The 20092-nt window shown below is 34.5% G+C and overlaps 1 protein-coding gene across 3 annotated transcripts in view; it reads right to left on the reverse strand.

Moving 5' to 3' along the window:
* Window positions 1–20092, reverse strand: part of LOC149483556 (uncharacterized) — a 184693-nt gene that overhangs the window by 119171 nt on the left and 45430 nt on the right. The window lies entirely within an intron of this gene.

A 20092-nucleotide genomic window follows, 5' to 3' on the forward strand; every position in this document is an offset into this window, starting at 1 on the left:
AATCGCGCAACACATAATGTCTTTATCAACGCGACACACACATAAAGCACCTGCAAACAGAAAAACAACAATACGCAATAAATAATACACCTTAACGTTTCACGTTTTTCTCACTCGGCAATCTGTCACAATTATTGATAGCCGCCATTTATTTTACGAGTGGCAGTAAATTGACCCAGGGTATACATGCTGGGTCGACGGCAAGGTCGGCCAAGGTGCTACCGTCGTGAGACTGACTGTGATAACTGCTGTAATTACCGTGGACCTCTAATACGTGTTTCGTTCTGACAAAGTAATTATCTACTTGAATTTTTGTATGACAAACATTGAACGTGTGAAATAGAGCTAGGTTAAACATTATCAATTTTTTTAAGGTATCGAGAAGGGAATGGTAAACTGAAGTAAGATATTATTATGACCTGGATGAGCCATATTATGTACATACGTCGATTCAAATAACTATTTACAATTTTATATTAATATTAATAAGTAGTTCTCTGAACATGCTATAAGTAATATATAAGCTATAAGTTAATTTGATGATCGTACTTCACTAACTATAAATAGACTTTAAAGATTGATTAATGTATCATGCTCGTTATTTATGACAAAGGTCATAGAAGAGGAATTGTTCTCTCCTATGAAGGACGAACATTTGAAGATATTAACCGACATCCTCATAGTGTAGTTGTGTTACAAGGAAAATTAATATTATGTATAAGGTGTATGTTATGATCTCGAGCTATATTGATTTTTACTATGTAATGTGATTTTTCAACCTTGACTTAATATCCGGTGTTTCATAAACAAAATTGTTAAAGTTATAAAATTTAGTGTTCGATAATTAATAGATACAAGATATATTCATTCAACATGGTTTTTAGTAAAGAAATAATCTACAATATGAGGTGAGGATACCAAGTGTTGTTCCAACATGTCACAAATTGCAAGGCTATTTCTGCCCAGAGAAACGGCAAGAAATTTGCAATTTTTACTTCATTATACAAATAAAGAACAAAAGAACATTAACAATATGAACCCTTAATCGCAAAAACGTAATGAGATAGACTTAAAAAATATATTGATCACACCTGTGGATCCGCAACGAAGCACTAATCTACGGAAAAAGCTGGTCCAGTTTTTGCCAACGTAACTCATTGTTCTTAGTACTGCGTGACACCTACCACGTCGATACATCAAAACAAATACAAAAATCAACGAGCAGTAACTAGTTTATGTGCGTAGCAATAATTACGCCCTTCGGTGTGGAGTTGATGACAAAAACAGGTACACCGAGATGGTAATTAAACGAGGATATATGTTATTGGAATTGACAGGTTAATAGGCAATATCCTTCTGGTTGAAGTGCTTTCTCTTGGAATTTTAATTTGAATGAAGTGTAATCATGGATAGCTTTAGGTGAGATTTGCCGTCTTTCAAAAATATACAGCTGCGCCTAATTGGGTTCTTCGTACAATAGATACATTCATCATCAGTTGCATATCAACATATACATGTACATTTGAAGAGAAAGGAAAATAAGTAGAAGAAGTTCTACGTAATTCTCTGCATGTGATGCTGATGTTCAAAAAAAGAATTGTATCACATCATTTTTAAAAGACATCATGGCTTATGGTTGAACGATCACAAACTTACTTCAGCAGCTGCACTTGACGTTAAGTAAATAAATAAATAAACATTTAATAGCCAAGCAAACAATCTCCAGGCAAAGAATCCAACAGAGGACAGGCAACACAACGCTGGCAGGACAAGTGCGTCAGGCAAATCCGAGCTAAGGCATTCCAAATCAACGGTGTATGTGATTTCAATGGAAGTCCATACAACGCGAGTTCCAGTAAAGGTCACAAAGACGTGGCCAGATGTTTTGTAAACAGCTCACGCACCAGAGATGCCTGCGACTGCGTCCGCCTGAGGAATGTACGTTTTCACTATACACCGTGCGTGGTATGTGAATATGCTAGACTAGTTTAAGCTATGCTATGGGCTTGTTAATACGATATGGAAACTGTGGTAGTATTTGGACATAGATTTTATTGGTTGGATACAAAAAATAATGCCCATTTTGAAATTTTCAAATCGTAGATATTTAACAACAGATAACTAAATTACTTAAACATTTATTAATTGACCTGATATCACATAAGTACAAGACATATGAGTGGTATGTTTTTCTGCCTTAACTTATTTAGTCGTTCACGTTTTCCTATTTATTTTATAAGACAAAGCATTTCCACAATCTCTACTAATAATGGTATCACTTACAATCCTTCGCGGTCTACTGCCATAATATATTAAAGAACAAATTTCATAACTCACGAAGCCACATGTCTGATTAAAATTACGGTACGAGCGGAGCAGCCGGTACACCGTACAAGCGGAGAGGTAATAGAAAGTATTTAAAAAGTGCAATTTCACGGAGGTCTAGTCGTGCCTCCCAATTCTATTGTGCTCCCGTAATGGTTGACAATTATCCTCACATGCCATGACATACGTTTATCTTCGTTGAAACCTGCTTGCGTCACGAGGCCCGTTTGTTTCGCTGAGGGTTTGCGCTGACGAAACATTTGCATGAAAACACTCCGGTTTCAAGCTGAATGTTTTTTATAAAGAAGATTTTTCGTGCGAAAAATTATAGTAAAATTTTTGTCAAAATCGATATTATGCCTAGTGGTTGATATTTTAGAAAATATTTTAGAAAATAGGGTAACAAATACGTAGTAATCAGTTCAAATTTTATTGCCCTATCTATCTATCAGTTTAAAAATGGGATACAATATTATTTGTCCCATTAAATACTGACATTAACAAGACCGCACCTAAAATATTGTGTAGACAGTATTGATATTATCTTGAATATTTTAATAGCACACATTTGTGTCAATTATTTAGTTTGTATAGAATTAGTATACTCACTTTGCTGTAAGCACTGCCAATCACAGGCGCTTTATATTCAAATGCTGAGGCATTGTTAGTGCAGACCTAATAGGTACCTTGTTTATACAAAAGTTGCAAAGCTTAGTTCAAAGTTTATTCAGGTAATTGATATGGACATCCACCTGATCTAAGTATTGAAATGAAATACGTGTATAATATTTAAAGAGGAATAAAAGTAACAACAAATTAAATAGACATGATACTTTGAATGCAATAGCATGGCAGTAGGCTAAAATCAAGCGTCGAAGTATTTTTTTCGTTCATTTAAAGAAAAAATAGTAAGTCAAAAAGAATATTGTAATGGTTTATTTCATTAATGTATTCAATTCAATTTAAACTAAATACTTTTTCAATCATACTGAGTTTGTAATCATACTGCAAATTGCAAAAAATACTACTTCCAATCCCATAACGTAAGGACCATACTATTTGTCTACTGCAAATTGCAATGAACCATTTGAATTTATGCAAAAATAGCAACTAAGGTGTGAAAATCTTAGGCCTATACAGGATACAAATGATTTGCCCAGTCAGGTCGCATCGAAGTCGCTCGTGTCGTCGCCACTCTGATCCGCATGTCAAGTAATCATTTGCTTGCGTTGCACAAAAATTCGTGTTTTCGGGTCAACGACCTTTGTACTGATGCGTTTTCCTTTAAACACGTATAAGCATGCGTGAAACGCGTGTGAACAAAACTAGCCTAGTTTATTAGAATTGTGTATGAATTAGAATTAATGCTCTTTTCTTTACGAAAGTTTTCGTATGTCAGTGGAAGGCAAATGAGCAATCGTGTTATTTTACCGTAAGCGGATCACGCAACTATACGTAGTTAGGTATAAATAACAAATGATAACAACGACAAAAATCAAGAAAAGGATGAATCAGGGCAACTACGCGTTTAGCATTATGGTCAGTGACTCTATCCACTGCGTTAGAGGATTGGATTCGATTTCTACTACTTCGGAAAAAAAATCTGCCATTCTACACCATAGAATATTATAGTGAAGTGGCATCAAGGATTATAAGTAAAGAAAAATAGATACTATCTATCACTGATGCGAGTATACTGCTGTACATTTAGCAGTAAGTAGTTTAATTTCAACTACATAAATTTGTTTTGGGCTAGATTGCGTCGAGTCACATTTATTTATTCAAATACAATTGGGCTCACTATACACACGAATCCCAATAGAAAGTAGGTAATTAATTCCACTAGTAAACGCCCATCTTCTGAATGAAGCACGTCCAATTGTTTGCTGATTACCGATATACTGATATTATAGTTACGATACCCTTTCAGTACAAGTTAAAGTAGCCAATCTTTCGTCTTTTAATCGTCGTCGTTCTTTCTAATCGTTAGCCCTTTCTAAATAAGAAGGGTAAGGAGATAAGTAGTAATAACAAGTAAAAGCACAAGCTAGATAAAAGATAATCGAATTCATCGAATCAAATAAATCGAGAAAAGTTGTGCAAGGAATTGTGCAAAAACTAATATTATTAATAAAGTGCTAAGGACCTACGACCTAGACTAAGGTCAAATCCAAGGCAACGTACACTCAGCAGGAACTCAATCAATAAGATAATAAAACAATAATTAAAAATATCGAATTTAACGACCGAATCATTGACATCGTACATAAATAACATGTCATGTAATTGGGTAAATTTGAACTAATTTCCATACCTGCCATGTGCAAGGTAAATGAGACAGTGACGCCTCATTTAACGTCGTCTGTCATGGCACCGTCAGCTCTCCAACTCATTAGTACGTGAACTGGATTTCAGTTTAACCAGGTACGAGCGGAAAAACGCCGCGTTTATTTGGAGAAAGGAATTTGTCGAACAATTTACCCAAAATATAGATATTACATACAAAAATTGCTCAAAGGTTTTCTCAAAGATTACATAATATTATACGTATACCTAATAGTCAAAAAAGTATTTCTGACAAAAGCTTGAAGAAGAACTAATGTTAAATATTTTATAACATGGGAAAACTTAAGCAATTCTTAGGATTTGCGAATTATCACAATTACCAATAAAAATAGTGCAAACCAGCAAATTGCGACAAAATATATGCGAACAAAACGAGAACTAATTAGAACATCAATGAACAATCACAACAATTAATCGCATTATTCTTGGATTTAAAACAATACTCAACGATCAACTTATTTCACTCCTAGGTATAAGAACAATTTATAATCCCTTGCCGAAATAAAGCCAAGTCTCAAAAAACTCTCCATGCATAACCAGCCTAACCAGTTATGCGACAATGCTTCTAATTGACGTTTAATCGCGATCGGCCCGCATCTCACTAACGAAGTGACCGCCGCTCTCGACCCGATGTGGCAATCATGAGACGCAAAACAAAATGCCCATAATATTTAATATATAAAATACTCATGTCGCGGTTTTTGTAGTTAAACTCTTCCAAAATCTTGCTTTTTTTGGCTGACCGATTCCCATGCAATTTTATGTACGTATCGGGTAGATTTTTACATTTTTCATAACCCTGAGTGATAAGAGTAAGGCAGAACAACGTTTGCCGGTACAGCTAGTTTAATTATAACAACTACGTGATATTGATGCAAGGATGACCGGAACGAAATTTCGCGAACATATTCCGAAGCTCTTTATTTGTAAACATTATGAAAGTAATGTTTCTAAAGAACTCGTTTGAGGCTTAATAATTGTCGGCACAATATTATAATGGTTCAATTTCGAGAATTTGTCTAATGTTGCCTATTGATTTGTTTTTTTGGCAATCTCGTTATCGATATTCTTCTTTCTATATAATTTTAATCATATCAAAGAAATAAGACTTATTTTTTGCATGCTATAAAATAAATGATAATGCGACGCATAGTCGCATAAGCATCAAACTGATTCAGCACTAACTTGAGTGGCTTTTTAAAGATTAATAATATGAGTTTAGTCAATAGAGAATTCAATGAATTTTAAATTTAAAACAAACAAAATTATTGTACATTTAGCGTTAACGATAGTTAAGTGGCCACTTAACCCGCAGCCGATAGTTCAACGGAATTCCGTAAATAATGGTGACTTTTAAATACACCTAATGACTTAACAATTAGTAGACTAGTAGATTTACAGGGCGGGTCAATGACATATCACAAAACAAATTAAAATTAATGATACATATAGTCCGGGATACATCGCCCATTTTTGCAAGTGATTAGTATCAAGCTAATTTTTCGTGAGTAGCTTTATTTTGATGAGATGCCCAATAATTTCATGTACAAAACTCTCGATTGTGGTAGCTACCAGCGGAAACAAGGATAAAATATTTTGATTTGATGGTTCTCAAATATTAATTACTAACTGAATGTTTTTTTTTGTTCAATCTCAAGATAATTATCTAAATTATTCGAAAAAATATTTGTCCTACAAAATCTATGGTTTGATCAAAGAGTCCCCCTTTCCAATGTGTATCGATAACGAAGTCATCATAAATGATTACTAACCAGCTGATTTTTTTATTTTCACTTATTTAATACTTATATAATTCAACAGACATATTGTCCTACAAATTGCGTAATAAATATTTGAGAACCATCAAATCAAAATTTTTTATCCTTGTTACCTCTGTAAGCTACCACAATCGAGAGTTTCGTACATGAAATTATTGGGCATCTCATCAAAATAAAGCTACTCACGAAAAATTAGCTTGATAGTAATCACTTGCAAAAATGGGCGATGTATCCCGGACTAATATTATATAATCTATGCATGAACATGAGGGATAACAATGCATCATGTACATTAAAATTAAAATACGCATTTGCAATTTCCCTACTAAAAATAACAACTAGTTTGTTCGTATTCTTGTGTAAAATAATAAAGGCATTATTTACCAAGTACCTACGTAAATATTCGAATAAATTTTTTTACACTTACATTGGCGGTATGCGTCATACTGTAAACACATCAATTTACTTTATTTGCAGTTACCTACACCTATTCATTATAAAAATGAAGTAATCCAATTATTTTAAACATTATTACTGGATCCTATCTATATATCTTAACACTGCTATCATGTAAAATGACCGTAATATCGAAAGAACGACGATGAAGTAAATAAAGCGATTCAGTTAAAGACTAATTGGGTTTCGTGTTATAATTTTATAATTATCTTGATAGTGAGCCTTGACTCGGTCGACTTAAACATTATTCAGGGCTACCACTTTCAACTTATAGCCTATTTTTATTGAACGACCCTACATGTATGATGTACAGTACAGTGTACATTGTAAAATAAATTTAGGCAACAATAATATTATTAAATATGAAAAATGCTTTATTATTCCAATTAAAATAATATTATTAAATATGAAAAATGCTTTATTATTCCAATTAAGACATTAACCTCATAAATCAAAAGCAGATTAATATAATCCTAACCATATAGGGCATATTAATAATAACATTGCACTAAAACTACCATAATATTGTTTTCATATATCCTGCTTATTTATTTATTAAAGGAGGATAACCCTATCTCACTGACGCAACAGCCCACTGAAAACCGTAATACAGAGCACACTTATCATCCATTTTTGGATGTGTGAGACCTTCGTAACAGTTCCGCCACTCACTCTGGCTCCGATCTTACTTTCGCTCTGATTTTTGACCTCAGGATACCCTGAATTTATGCCAATTTACCGCAGCGTGTGTTCCGACGTAATTATGTTTTATCAATACGTATAAATTTATATACATTCACTTGGTAGTTTCGATCGTATATCAAACGCCATTATAAAATTCTTGTTATGATCGTTCCACGAGTACGAATCTTAGGAAAACGTTATAAATACATTGTCATGGCTATATAATTTTGATAAATTGTTTCTATGTCGTTTAATGCGTTGTTTCATGTTTGTTTTGAATAGAATGATAAAGCGCCCATGAAACAAATCTAGTTGGATCGCTCATTGATTTCATTCGCTATCGATGGGGACCACGTAGTGGCGCAAGTGAGTTTAATGAATTAGTAAAAAAATTGTTTTCTTATGTTTTAAATGTTTGTTAAAATTTGTATATTTATCAGATAACATGTTGCCGTTGATTTAAATTCTTAATAAATTTTAGATGTGACTACAGACTACATTACATAAAACAGATCAATTTGAAAGGCTTAACTTCTATCAGGATCATCCTGTGAACCTAAGACAGTGATACTGTGATAGTCCACAAAAGACACAGTCCACAAAAACATAAAAATTACTCAGTACCTTACGGCAATGCCCTTATCGAAAATACCAAATCGCTTCACCTCAAAGCTATACATAGAAAAGATAATTAAACTTTTTGCCGTCCATGCAGCGTTCCCATTAACACCTCAGAAATAGAACTAAACGCAATAAGACGAAAACGGAGAATAAATCAATGATCCGGAACACGCGATCTGTCGGTATGTCCGACGTTTTTACTGCGTCGTGAACCAGTTCAAAGATCACACGAAATTCGAGCAGACTCAAGTAAAAAGTACAAAAATTGACGGCCAGGAGATTGTACTGCTTCATCGTGAACCAGTCGTAGCAGGAACTTTTCATTGTCGAAAATATATTTTATCGAATAATTGGCGAGTGGTTTTCAGATAATAATCTTCCGGCATTGTCCGCGGAGCGTGAAAGGGCCTTATAGCCTTTCTCGCAAATGTTTGGAGACATTGTGTCGTATTAATGAAGTTGTAAGGCAGATAAAACATCTCGGTTCAATAATGTGGCAGACCTTTTTGTTCACTTGCTGCTTGTTCTAAACGTTGATAACAAGATAACGAACGTTGTATTTTATAAGGACTTTATAACGGCACGTATCGAGCCGTATTTTTACGACTTAAATACTTAAGAGGCTGTGACACTAACCTCTATTTAGTGGAAACTTAACGTATGATATTATTTTGTAGTGTTGTAGTGTTTTACGTAAATCTTAACCTCCCAAGTCCCAAGTTGCCTTACATTCATCACTCTTTCATCCATCCTCCAAATTCCTACACCAGAAAAATGTTAAAGCCTCAAAGCAGCAGATGCCAAGTCGTGACGACACTTGTAGCCCTCAACCTGTAACCGAGACAAATCAGGCGCGACGCTTCATGGGGACAAGCCATGGAATCCACTTGACTCTGATGAAACGTGACCCGCACCTGATGCGTGAAAATACCCACAAAAACGGAATAATTGGAAACTCTCCAATAACAGATTCTGTACGCTAAAAAGTAAAAACCACCTTTTATATTGACCAGTGCGCCTACGCTTTTTGTGGTTGACAATGAATGGTGCGGACAAATAAGATGAGGTGAAAAACTACCGAACGCATTTTTCAGGTTTTGTATTTATTTTGTCACTTTTAAGAGATTACTTGCAATTTGAAAATACAGACGAGATAAGAAGCATAAAAACTTTAACTATGTGATTTTATAAATACCTTAGCTTTTCTTGATCGGATTCTGAGTCTGAATAAAATTTATTATTTTTATTATGAAAGAACATAATATATAAAATTAGAATCATCGGGATTTAACAGATATTTTTATAGTTCAATAAAAATTTATCACTGGAAGCAATAAGGATTTAAACAGCAAATAAAATTAAAAAGAAAATATTTTCAGCACGATTATGGAAAGGCATAAAATCGTCCAATTAAAAAGTAAATTATGAGCTTGGTAAGGGTCAATGTAATTATGAAACCCAGACAAATTTTTTATTGCAACAATTTTTATCTTGCATTATAATATTTAATGATTAATGATATTTTTCTTCTGTCCCTGGCTGAAACGTAAGTTAGGTATCGGTAACATAAGATATTTTACGTTTAAATAATTCTTTCTCCAATTAATGATTTATACGTTTTTATTTATTTAGTTTTATTTTGAGCATTTACATTTCGAAACTGCCGATGATAAGGTGTTTTTGGATAGCTATTTCGTATCTTTCTAGAATCATTATTTTATGAGTAACTGTTTCAACAGTTATATTCACAAAGTATTAAAGTTTAAAGAACACAACGCATAATGTTTGTTGGTGTTGTTACTTACGCAATTATATGATATTCATGCTCCTATTAAACCTGTAAGAATTAAACAACTACCGGCACCATGGTTGACTAAAGAAATCAAGGCGGCTATTAACTCAAAAAATAGGGCGAAATCCAAATTGAAATCGAACAACTCACCGGCTAACAGGGAGAAATACAATAGGATACGGAATCACTGCAATACTTTGTGTAGAGATGCTCAGCGACGCCACGTTTCCAATTCGGTCGAGAACGGCGACCCAGCTAAGATCTGGAAATTTCTTAAGTCCTTAGGAGTTGGCAAACAGCAGCAACTTTCTCTCCCTCCTAACACTAACATTGATCTAATGAACAACCACTTTACCCATAATTCTCTTGTATTTAATCCAGAACTTAAGTCACGCACATTGAATAATCTTTCATCTTGTCCGACTCCTCAATATCAACCGTTCACTTTCAAACAATTCACCGTATGTGGTATTAAGAAGAGCATATCATCGATTTCATCCAAAGCCGTCGGTAGTGATAGCATCGGTCGTAATATGATCCTTCCTATCCTAGATATCCTTGCTCCCGTCATAACCCACATATTCAACTCCTCCATCAGCAACGGAATATTTCCTAATGCCTGGAAGGACGCCCATGTCGTTCCATTGCCGAAAAAGCCAAACCCTACTTCCTTTTCCGACTATCGTCCTATCTCCATCCTTCCGTTCCTATCCAAAGTCCTCGAACGGTTAGTTCATGAACAGTTAAGCTATTTCCTTAATAAAAACAATATCCTAAATACCTTCCAATCCGGCTTCCGTCCCGGACATAGTACGGCTTCTGCTCTCACCAAGATCACCGACGATATACGGTCAGCATTGGATGATAAGCAGCTCACCATTCTCACGTTACTGGACTTCAGTAATGCTTTCAATACCGTAGATTTTGACATCCTATTGGGACTGCTACGCTCAATTAATATATCTCCATCGGTGATTGTATGGTTCAAAAGTTACTTGTTGGGACGCCAGCAAAGGATTAAAATTGACAACGTATTTTCTAGCTGGTCTGACATCACTGCTGGCGTTCCACAAGGTGGCGTCCTCTCTCCTCTTCTCTTCTCTATATTTATCAACTCTATCTCTCTTTCGCTTACTTCCTTCTCTCACATGTATGCAGATGATCTCCAGATCTACACAATGTCCACGTTCGAAAATTTACCGTCTGCCATAGCAACAACAAATAACGACCTGTCCTTGATCATGAATTGGAGTAGATCTCATGGCTTGGTAGTAAACCCTACTAAGACCAAAACTATTCTTATCGGCAGCTCTTCATTCATATCAAGGGTAGGCTGGTCTAGTTTACCCCCTATTACTGTGGACGGTACCATAATCCCATTCAGTGATAGCATTAAAAGCTTAGGCGTCACCATTGACCGAACACTATCTTGGCAACCGCAAATAAATGAGCTCAACAAGAAAATCTTTGCCTCATCGCATTCACTCATGAGAATTCGCAACTTCTTGCCCATCTCAACCAGAACTTCTCTTGCACAATCCCTCCTCCTTCCCATCCTCGATTATGCTGATGTCTGTTATCCCGACCTGACCGAAATCCAGTTGGACAAACTTGAGCGTCTCCAAAATGTTTGCATACGCTTCATTTTTGGCCTGCGCAAGTATGACCACGTCTCGCAATACAGGACAAAGCTCAAGTGGCTACCAATACGTCAGCGTCGAAATACCCACCTTCTCCAACTCCTATACCGTGTCCTGTTTAATCCTAAAACTCCTGGCTACCTAAAGGAAAAATTCCAATTTCGAGAGAGCACCGACTTTAATCTGCGCTGCTCTGAAAATTTACTTTTAAAAATTCCACCTCACAAGACCAAATTTTACCATAACTCGTTTCATGTGCAAGCTATACTCTTGTGGAATGCTCTTCCAATAAGCATAAGACGCGCTCAATCACTAAACATATTTAAAAAACTCATATTTGACCATTTCTTTAATCAGCTATAATATTTGACATATATTTAGATATATATATATATATATATATACAGGGTGTCCCAAAAAGTAGTGATGAACGCAAGTTGGGAGGTAGAGGACCTAGAGGGCTATCCGAATCACCCCCATGTATGTTATGCGATTTTTCGTATTTTCGGAGTTATGACGTTTTTTTCAATTTTTCACCTATCGTCGAGTACGATGATATTTTCACTCGTGGTGACGTCAATTATTGCGCTAGATGCTTGATTTTTTTTGTGTGCTAAGCTGAAAGATAGGTCAATTCAGTATGGTAACTTTATTATCGTTAAATCTTCAAATGGAATAAAAAAAAAGAGTTAAATGTCAAGAAAGATAAAATTATCCAGTATGTTCAAAACTTCAAGGGCCCATAAAAAAATAAAATCACATGAAAAAAGTTTTCCATTTGGCTTTTAAAAACTTGCTCTATCTATTGGGTAGCTACCCTAAAAATTTCATTTTATTATTCAGAAGGTTTCAATCGAAAAATTGAAATCTAATGTGGTAAGTGCAAATATTTTATTAACATGATGATCATTAAAACTATTAAATAGGTGTTTAATTACCAGAAATTTTTAAAATAACCCAGCTGTGGCTCAATGCAAGTGCGACATCACCTTAAAAAGTTGTCTTTTAAATGTCTGAATGCCCTTTTATCATTTTTAATGGTTTCTTCTGCTACTATGAATTTCGGGGTTATTTCGTCCAAATTGTGGCATTCTTTCAAGTAGCCGAGGTCTTTTTAGTATCCCCATTGAAACAATTCGATGGGGTTTAGGTCGAGGGACCGTGGAGGCCAGGATTTAAGGCAGGCGTCACCGGCGCATGCGCAGGCTGCAACGACCAATCTATCTTTCAGGGTATCTTTGCCCTTTAGCCTGGCCTCCACGGTCCCCGGACATAAACTCTATTAATTTTTTTACGTGGGGATACTACAAAGACGAGATACTGCCATAATTTGGACGAAATAACCCCGAAATTCATAGTAGCAGAAGAAACCATTAAAAATGATAAAAGGGCATTCAGACATTTAAAAGACAACTTTTTACGGTGATGTCGCACTTGCACTGAGCAACAGCAGGGTTATTTTAAAAAATTCTGGTAATTAAACACCTTGTTATTGGTTTTAATTTGTTTTTATTAATCATCATGTAAATTCAATTTTTTCACTTGCCTCATTTAGATTTAAATTTTTCTATTGAAGCCTTCTGAATAATAAAATGAAATTTTCAGGGTAGCTACCTGATAGATAGAGCAAGTTTTTAAAAGCCAAATGGAAAACTTTTTTTATGTGATTTTATTTTTTTACGGGCCCTTGAAGTGGTGAACATACTCGGTAATTTTATCTTTCTTGGCATTTAATTCTTTTTTTATTCCATTCAAAATTCTAACTATAGTAAATGTTACCATACTGAATTGGCCTATCTTTCAGCTTAGCACAAAAAAAAAATCAAGCATATTCCGCAATAATTGACGTCACCATGAGTGAAAATATCATCGTACTCGGCGATAGCAGAAAAATTGAAAAAAACGTCATAACTCCGAAAATACGAAAAATCGCATAACATACATGGGGGTGATTCGGATAGCCCTCTAGGTCCTCTACCTCCCAACTTGCGTTCATCACTACTTTTTGGGACACCCTGTATATATATATATTTATTTATTTATTTACTTATGTATATATATTTATATATTTGCATGTATGTATGTATGTGTATTATAGTCTATATTTTTGTATTAATATATGTATATAATATAATGTACTTATTAATATCAGTATTTATACCTGTATAAATATATTTTTTATTTTTATTTTTAGTCTGTTTTCTTTTTAATTGTATTTAATTAAAACACCACCTATCTCATTCGATTTCTTAAAACTAATCCTATCCAAAGGTTGCCTGGCAGAGATCGCTTGAAAGCGATAAGGCCGCCTATTTAACATGTTGTATCTGTCTTATATGTTTTTTTTCTTTTCTTTTCTTTTCTTCTGTATGTGTGTGTTAAATAAAGAATTTTGTATTGTATTGTAATGTTTGTACGTTAAATCTTCTTAATTGCCAACTAATCAATTATATATAAAAAACTAAAATTAGAAGTATGAATTACATTTTCTGTGAACCAATTGTCCTGTACAAAGGCATCGAGATGAATTACGTGACAATGTGACCTGGTTGTAAAAAAACACGTAAATTCTAACCATTCGGACACACTTCACTGACTTTATATGGAGGCGTGGATAAACAGATATTCAAAGCGCGTTTCGTTTACCAAAGTTTAATACAGTTTAAATAATAGGTACATAGCTGATTAATACGTTGCAAAATGCCACAGCTAGGTTTGCTTTTATTGTTCCGAACTAATCTTAAAGTAAAGTGTGTAAGTGTGTGTAGGTATCACTAAAATTAATTCAAAGGTTTTTTTTTAAGGTTTTTCGAACGACTTTTTCTTTGTTGTTCCTACTTTAGGATAAATGTTGAGATAAATTAAAATATGAGACTAGGCCAGTGAGATAGACACGATATGTATGGATGGATACCTACTAGTATCCTATTTTTTTTCATAACTTTACACAAAATCTATCTTTCTCTTTTACAATTATGTCCATGACTATTTACAAGGTCCATTCGCTATCTATCATAACTGCACAATAAGTACATTTGTGTCGCAATCATATTTCCTTGTTATAACCATAGCTAAGCACTCATACATCCAGCGCACGTCAAACGCAACGTAATATACCATCAGGCTGTCACTTTTGAGCTAACAGGAACATCTCAATGGTAATACGAGGTTGCGATCACTGTCAATATTATGCAGGACGTGACTCGGCCGCTGTGTTTTGCATTTAACTCGAGATATACATAAATAATGCGGTACGCTTGTCAAAATTTCAAAATTATGACATTGGCACACCACGTAACGCGGCGCGAGAGTAGCGCTCGTGATACTGTCATTTCGTACGAATGTTACAGATTCGTATCTCAATGTATTAACGGTATGAAAAATTATATTTTGATCGGCCTTTGTTCGCTTACCGTTCCGGAGGCTTTTTTATTTACTTAGATGGTTTTTGCATTTCGAAATTCCGAAGGATTACGAAACTATCTGTTCACATTCAAAGAACAGTCAAAGTTAAAATTACCAAGACAAACTATTACAAATATAACTACTGATTATTTAATTTGTATTATAATACTCACGCATAATAAAACCCAACACTAATTAATACATCTTGTTACTAAGTATTCCGACCATTAGGCGTTTCCTTTTTATCCAAAGCAATAAGGGAAATTGCAGTGTAATTTGCTGGCCCTTCGCCACAGAGAAGCGTGCCTTGCTACTTACACTAATGCGAAGTAAAACGACTGTGGAGTGAGGAGGCTACTGCCGTCAAATAATCATTAGGACTCATAGTGTGGTTGTACCCTTAATTGGACTACATGTTCGAGTGAAAGTGTTCAACATTTTTGAATGTTTTGTTAAGATATAAATGATTGGACGATAAAGATGTTTAACTTATGACGAATATTAGGGTTCTATTATTTGTAAATAGTAAATACATAGAACATTGCAATCGCTAAGAAAGATAATATTTATTCTAATCTGAAGAATATTTCTAGTGATTAATTAACTATTAATATTCTACCTATTAAGTCCAGCTCATTTATACCAGGAAACCATGACCATCAAAAGCTTCCCTTAGCTAAAAATCTTCCAGAATATTCCACGTACCTAGCAAACAAACATTATCCCAAAGCATTTGCACCAGGACACTATGACTATCAGGTGCTTCCCATAGCACAGAATCTTCCATGTACCCAGGTAACAAACAAAACCCTGTATACGTACATTAATTTTCCACCCATTACCCCAGCTCATTTGCACCAGGAAACCATGACCATCGAGCGCTTCCCATAGCGCAGGCACGTAGCGCGGTCGCTCGCCGCGGTCGGTCGCGACCCCCGGTGAACAAAAAACAATCGTGATCTCGAATTACATTTGTACAGGTTCATCAGTTTTTACCTTGTTGCTAGCGGCTTTTGTTGCACCTTTTAACAGGTGTAACGCTCGGGTATCGAGATTCTAATGTACACCGAAAATAACGGAAATGCAAAAAGACCAAGAAAATTGGGAAGTTTTTTACAATAGTCAATTTAAGTCAAGACAATACGTAAATGTGTCCACTGAGGTGTATTTTTTCAATACGAAGAACTTATGAGAAATAACAAAACTATATTCCTACCTACTTCTTAAAAGTTCAATCATACTCAGTTACTTTTTCAACTGCACATTTGGCCATCCTAAAAAGACACCAAACGTTTACGTTCCCAACTTTACATCCCTGAAATTTATCGCACAATAAGTACTTACCACGGGCCGAACTCTGAACCTTATGCCACGTTCTATTTATACATACGACATTGTATATGGTGGTGCAGTCTTGTAAGGCTATGCGGATGCTCGGCCGGCGCGTGCGCAGCCTACCAAGCACTCAGCCGAGGTCGGGCTTACCGTGGAATGTCTTTGCTTTACATACGCGAAAGCCTCTGCCTCGTAAACATGGTGTAACGTCTCTCGGGCTGTGTTTACTGTTAATTTATCGGCAGTAGAAACTGCAAGTAGAACGATATATGATCATACCACCTGTTGTATGCTACATTGCACCACGTGTAGTACGCTCACGTGCGTGGACGGTTTAAATTTGCAATGTATCATGATCAACTGCATAGGTACTAAATATACAGCGGATGTTTTAGGTCATCGAGTGATAAGTTTAATTTTATTAATCCAAGCATTGATATATTATAAAATAAAATGTATAGGTATTGATTATGAAGAAATAGTTTTAATTTGCAAGTAGCCGTAGGTAGGTAGTATTGTAAATTTTATAAATTAAAGAGAAAATAGTGCCACAGTAAAAAAAGGAAAGGGATGTCCATAAATTATTATGTACCTAATGCATTTTTCAGGATCATCTGATTCTTATGAATTTAAAAAAAAAACAGACACCAACATAAGCACGAGCTTCTGTAAAGAAAAGAAAAAAAAGTGGTTTACCATAAACTCCACGTGAGCAAAGCCGCGGTAGGAAAGCTAGTTATAATATACAGAGTTTCAAAGTGTGGTGAAATATAACACCTCGCGGTTTGAACCCGCGACATCGGCCCATCGGCCGGTTCACACTCAATGCATCCGATATAGAATTACCCGTATAAAATGTTACATTATTACACGCATACAATTTTAACAGTATGCAAGGCACAAAATACATTCAATTGTCTTGGAGATCGAAGAGAATTTAATGTATTGGGATATTCCAGAATACTCTTGGAATTATTAATCAACGTAGATAATTATTATAAACGGCATTTATATTTGTTTACGAGTGAATCTAATGAATGAATTTTACGTTATTTCTTAAAGTATAATGTATCTTTATATTCTTCAATTGATCTGAGATACACCTATGGAAAACTATGAACGTAGCCACGGGCAAACCGAGATGTAGGTAACATTCCTTATGTTGGGTTAATCAAATATATCGTGCAAAAAATATAATTTTAATTATTATTTGCAATCTTAAATCTAAGTAAGTTTTGTATAAATATAGTTACTTAACTAAAAACCTAATTTTAGCCGTATTTGAAGCGTGTAATTAATTACTCGTCTGAACTATAATGGTTAATTTACGATGAATATAAGTAATTAAAATAATCTCTGTAATATTTATATCTATGTATCAATCTTAATAAGTAAGCAATAGAAACGCAATTGAAGCTATTTATTATTTACAAAAAATTGAATAACTTGCGAGTTTGCGACGTCATAAACGGGAATCAATATCTAAGCAATATCTTTGTTTTTACCATAAATTTATTTCTATTATTGTTTCATTTTAATTATCTATATATGTATTCATGTCCAGACATATAAGCCAAAATATGTATGACATAGGTGACGCACATGTCAAACCATGACAGGCGGCAACTTCCGGGGCAAAACGTGATCAATTTTTATGGTCGAATATCCTCCTATGTGTGATCATACGCCGAATTTATAAGCACCCCATAAATCAAAGTGTAGGAACAAAACATCCAACGGCTTGTGGTCAGGGTTATGTTTAGAAGGTTGAAAATATAAGATTGTATTCCATCATTTCATGCCCTGTCCGTGTGAGCGCACATAATAATATTAACATGTACAAAAAACGTTATGAAATGTACAGAAAATATTAAAACGACTAGACAAAAATATAAAAATAGATACTGCTCAATCTGTGAATGAAAGTAAAACCTGATGAATGCCTGATGATAATAAAACTAATGCATTATAATATAATCTATGATCAATGTATGCGTCAGTCAATTTTGTCAATGATGTAACAATGAATGGCTGCAGCCTGCAAACAGTTTGTGCAAATTGTTTATTATATTAGATCATCGATGTCCTATGTCACTTTTGCATCTGTTGAGTTACATCTATTCCGATTGAAATGTTAATACAAACAAAATATCATAAAAGTTACTAACTGCAAACCCTTATTACAATATATTTTATCCAAATCAATTAATAAATCAAATGTGCACACAAGTGTTAATCGAGTAAAATCCGTTTCCTTATAAAATAAGTTACATGCAAATGTATCTACTAGATATTAATGTAGTACCTACTACAAACAAAAAAAAATCTATTATTCATATTGTTATATCGTAAAATATAATCTAATCTCAGAAATAATCGAAATCATAATAAATAACAAAGGATAACTGACCACGGCTAATATAAAACAAACAAGGAAGTTCTCTTATTATACTACACATAATTATTTGTAACTGGGGTAATCGTATCAAACTACATAGATATTATTATATTATTATAACACAGGTCATACCTACATACCATATTATTGACATTACTAATTGTTAGCACTGAGCATAAACGCGGATGAAAGTTGTTACACATTATTTATATTCACAGCTAATTAGCAATTTATTAAAGGTTGTTCTGGTTGACATTATCTATACTTCTATACTAATATTATAAAGAGGAAAGGTTTGTATGTATATTGTATGTATGTATGTATGGTTTTCACGCATAAACTACTGGACCGATTTTGATAAAATTTGGCACAGATAATCTTTAAACCCTGAGACAGAACATAGGCTACCTTTTAATGCGAAATATGTACCACGGGCGAAGCCGGGGCGGACCGCTAGTATTATATAATTATATACATACCTAGTGACGTCATAGAATTCCATCCAAGTTATGGCGATCAAGCCATATTTGTAAATAGTGAGAATTTTTGGCCGCTACCGATATCCTCTCGAATGGCAAACATATTAGGCATATTGCGTAGGTAACGCACTTGTTTTGGTCTCAACTATGTGATCTTCAAATATAAACGAGCATGTAGAACAACAAACTGTGTGGGATTGTAAGGGCTTGCGCCGTTTTTATAAATAAAAAAAAAGTAAGAAGATTTGGAAGTCTATTTTTCAAAACAATTTGTGTCCAAATAACATTCGTGTTGGAATTGCTTAAAACTTTACAAATTTCCTCCGAATTCAATAAAAAAAATTGGTACCTACTACCTATCTACTCCTTCAACTGATTTCCTAGCTGTCAAAGTCCTTTCTTCCATATTGTCTAAAACCTTTCGAATCCAATGGGCATTCGATTATATGGGATTCTCGGTTGGAATTATATAAGAAAATATATTTCGATCACGAAAACCCACCACAAAAAGATCGATTTTCCATCTAGTTACCTACAATATTCAAGCTTTTCAGTTATTTTCCTACACTTTCAGAACTACGTCTATTATCTAAAACTTAACCTTTTCTTAGAATCGGATAATTTAACCGTGACATTTATGGAATTACGTATGGAATATCAATAGATTTTACAGTTTACACGCGTAGGGACATTAATGACCCCTAATGGCCCATCTTCACACGTTATAGAGGCGTCACGGTTCAACTGAGTGTCAGATATTTCGATAATAGCACCCAATTACAACAATTATCCCTATTTGATGGTGTAATAACAGATAGAAAAAATACTTTATC

This window comes from Colias philodice, chromosome 13 (genome assembly GCF_061535455.1).
Source record: "Colias philodice isolate Cphi_HAF_F1 chromosome 13, ilColPhil1 Martin Lab GWU primary, whole genome shotgun sequence".
NCBI lineage: Eukaryota > Metazoa > Arthropoda > Insecta > Lepidoptera > Pieridae > Colias > Colias philodice.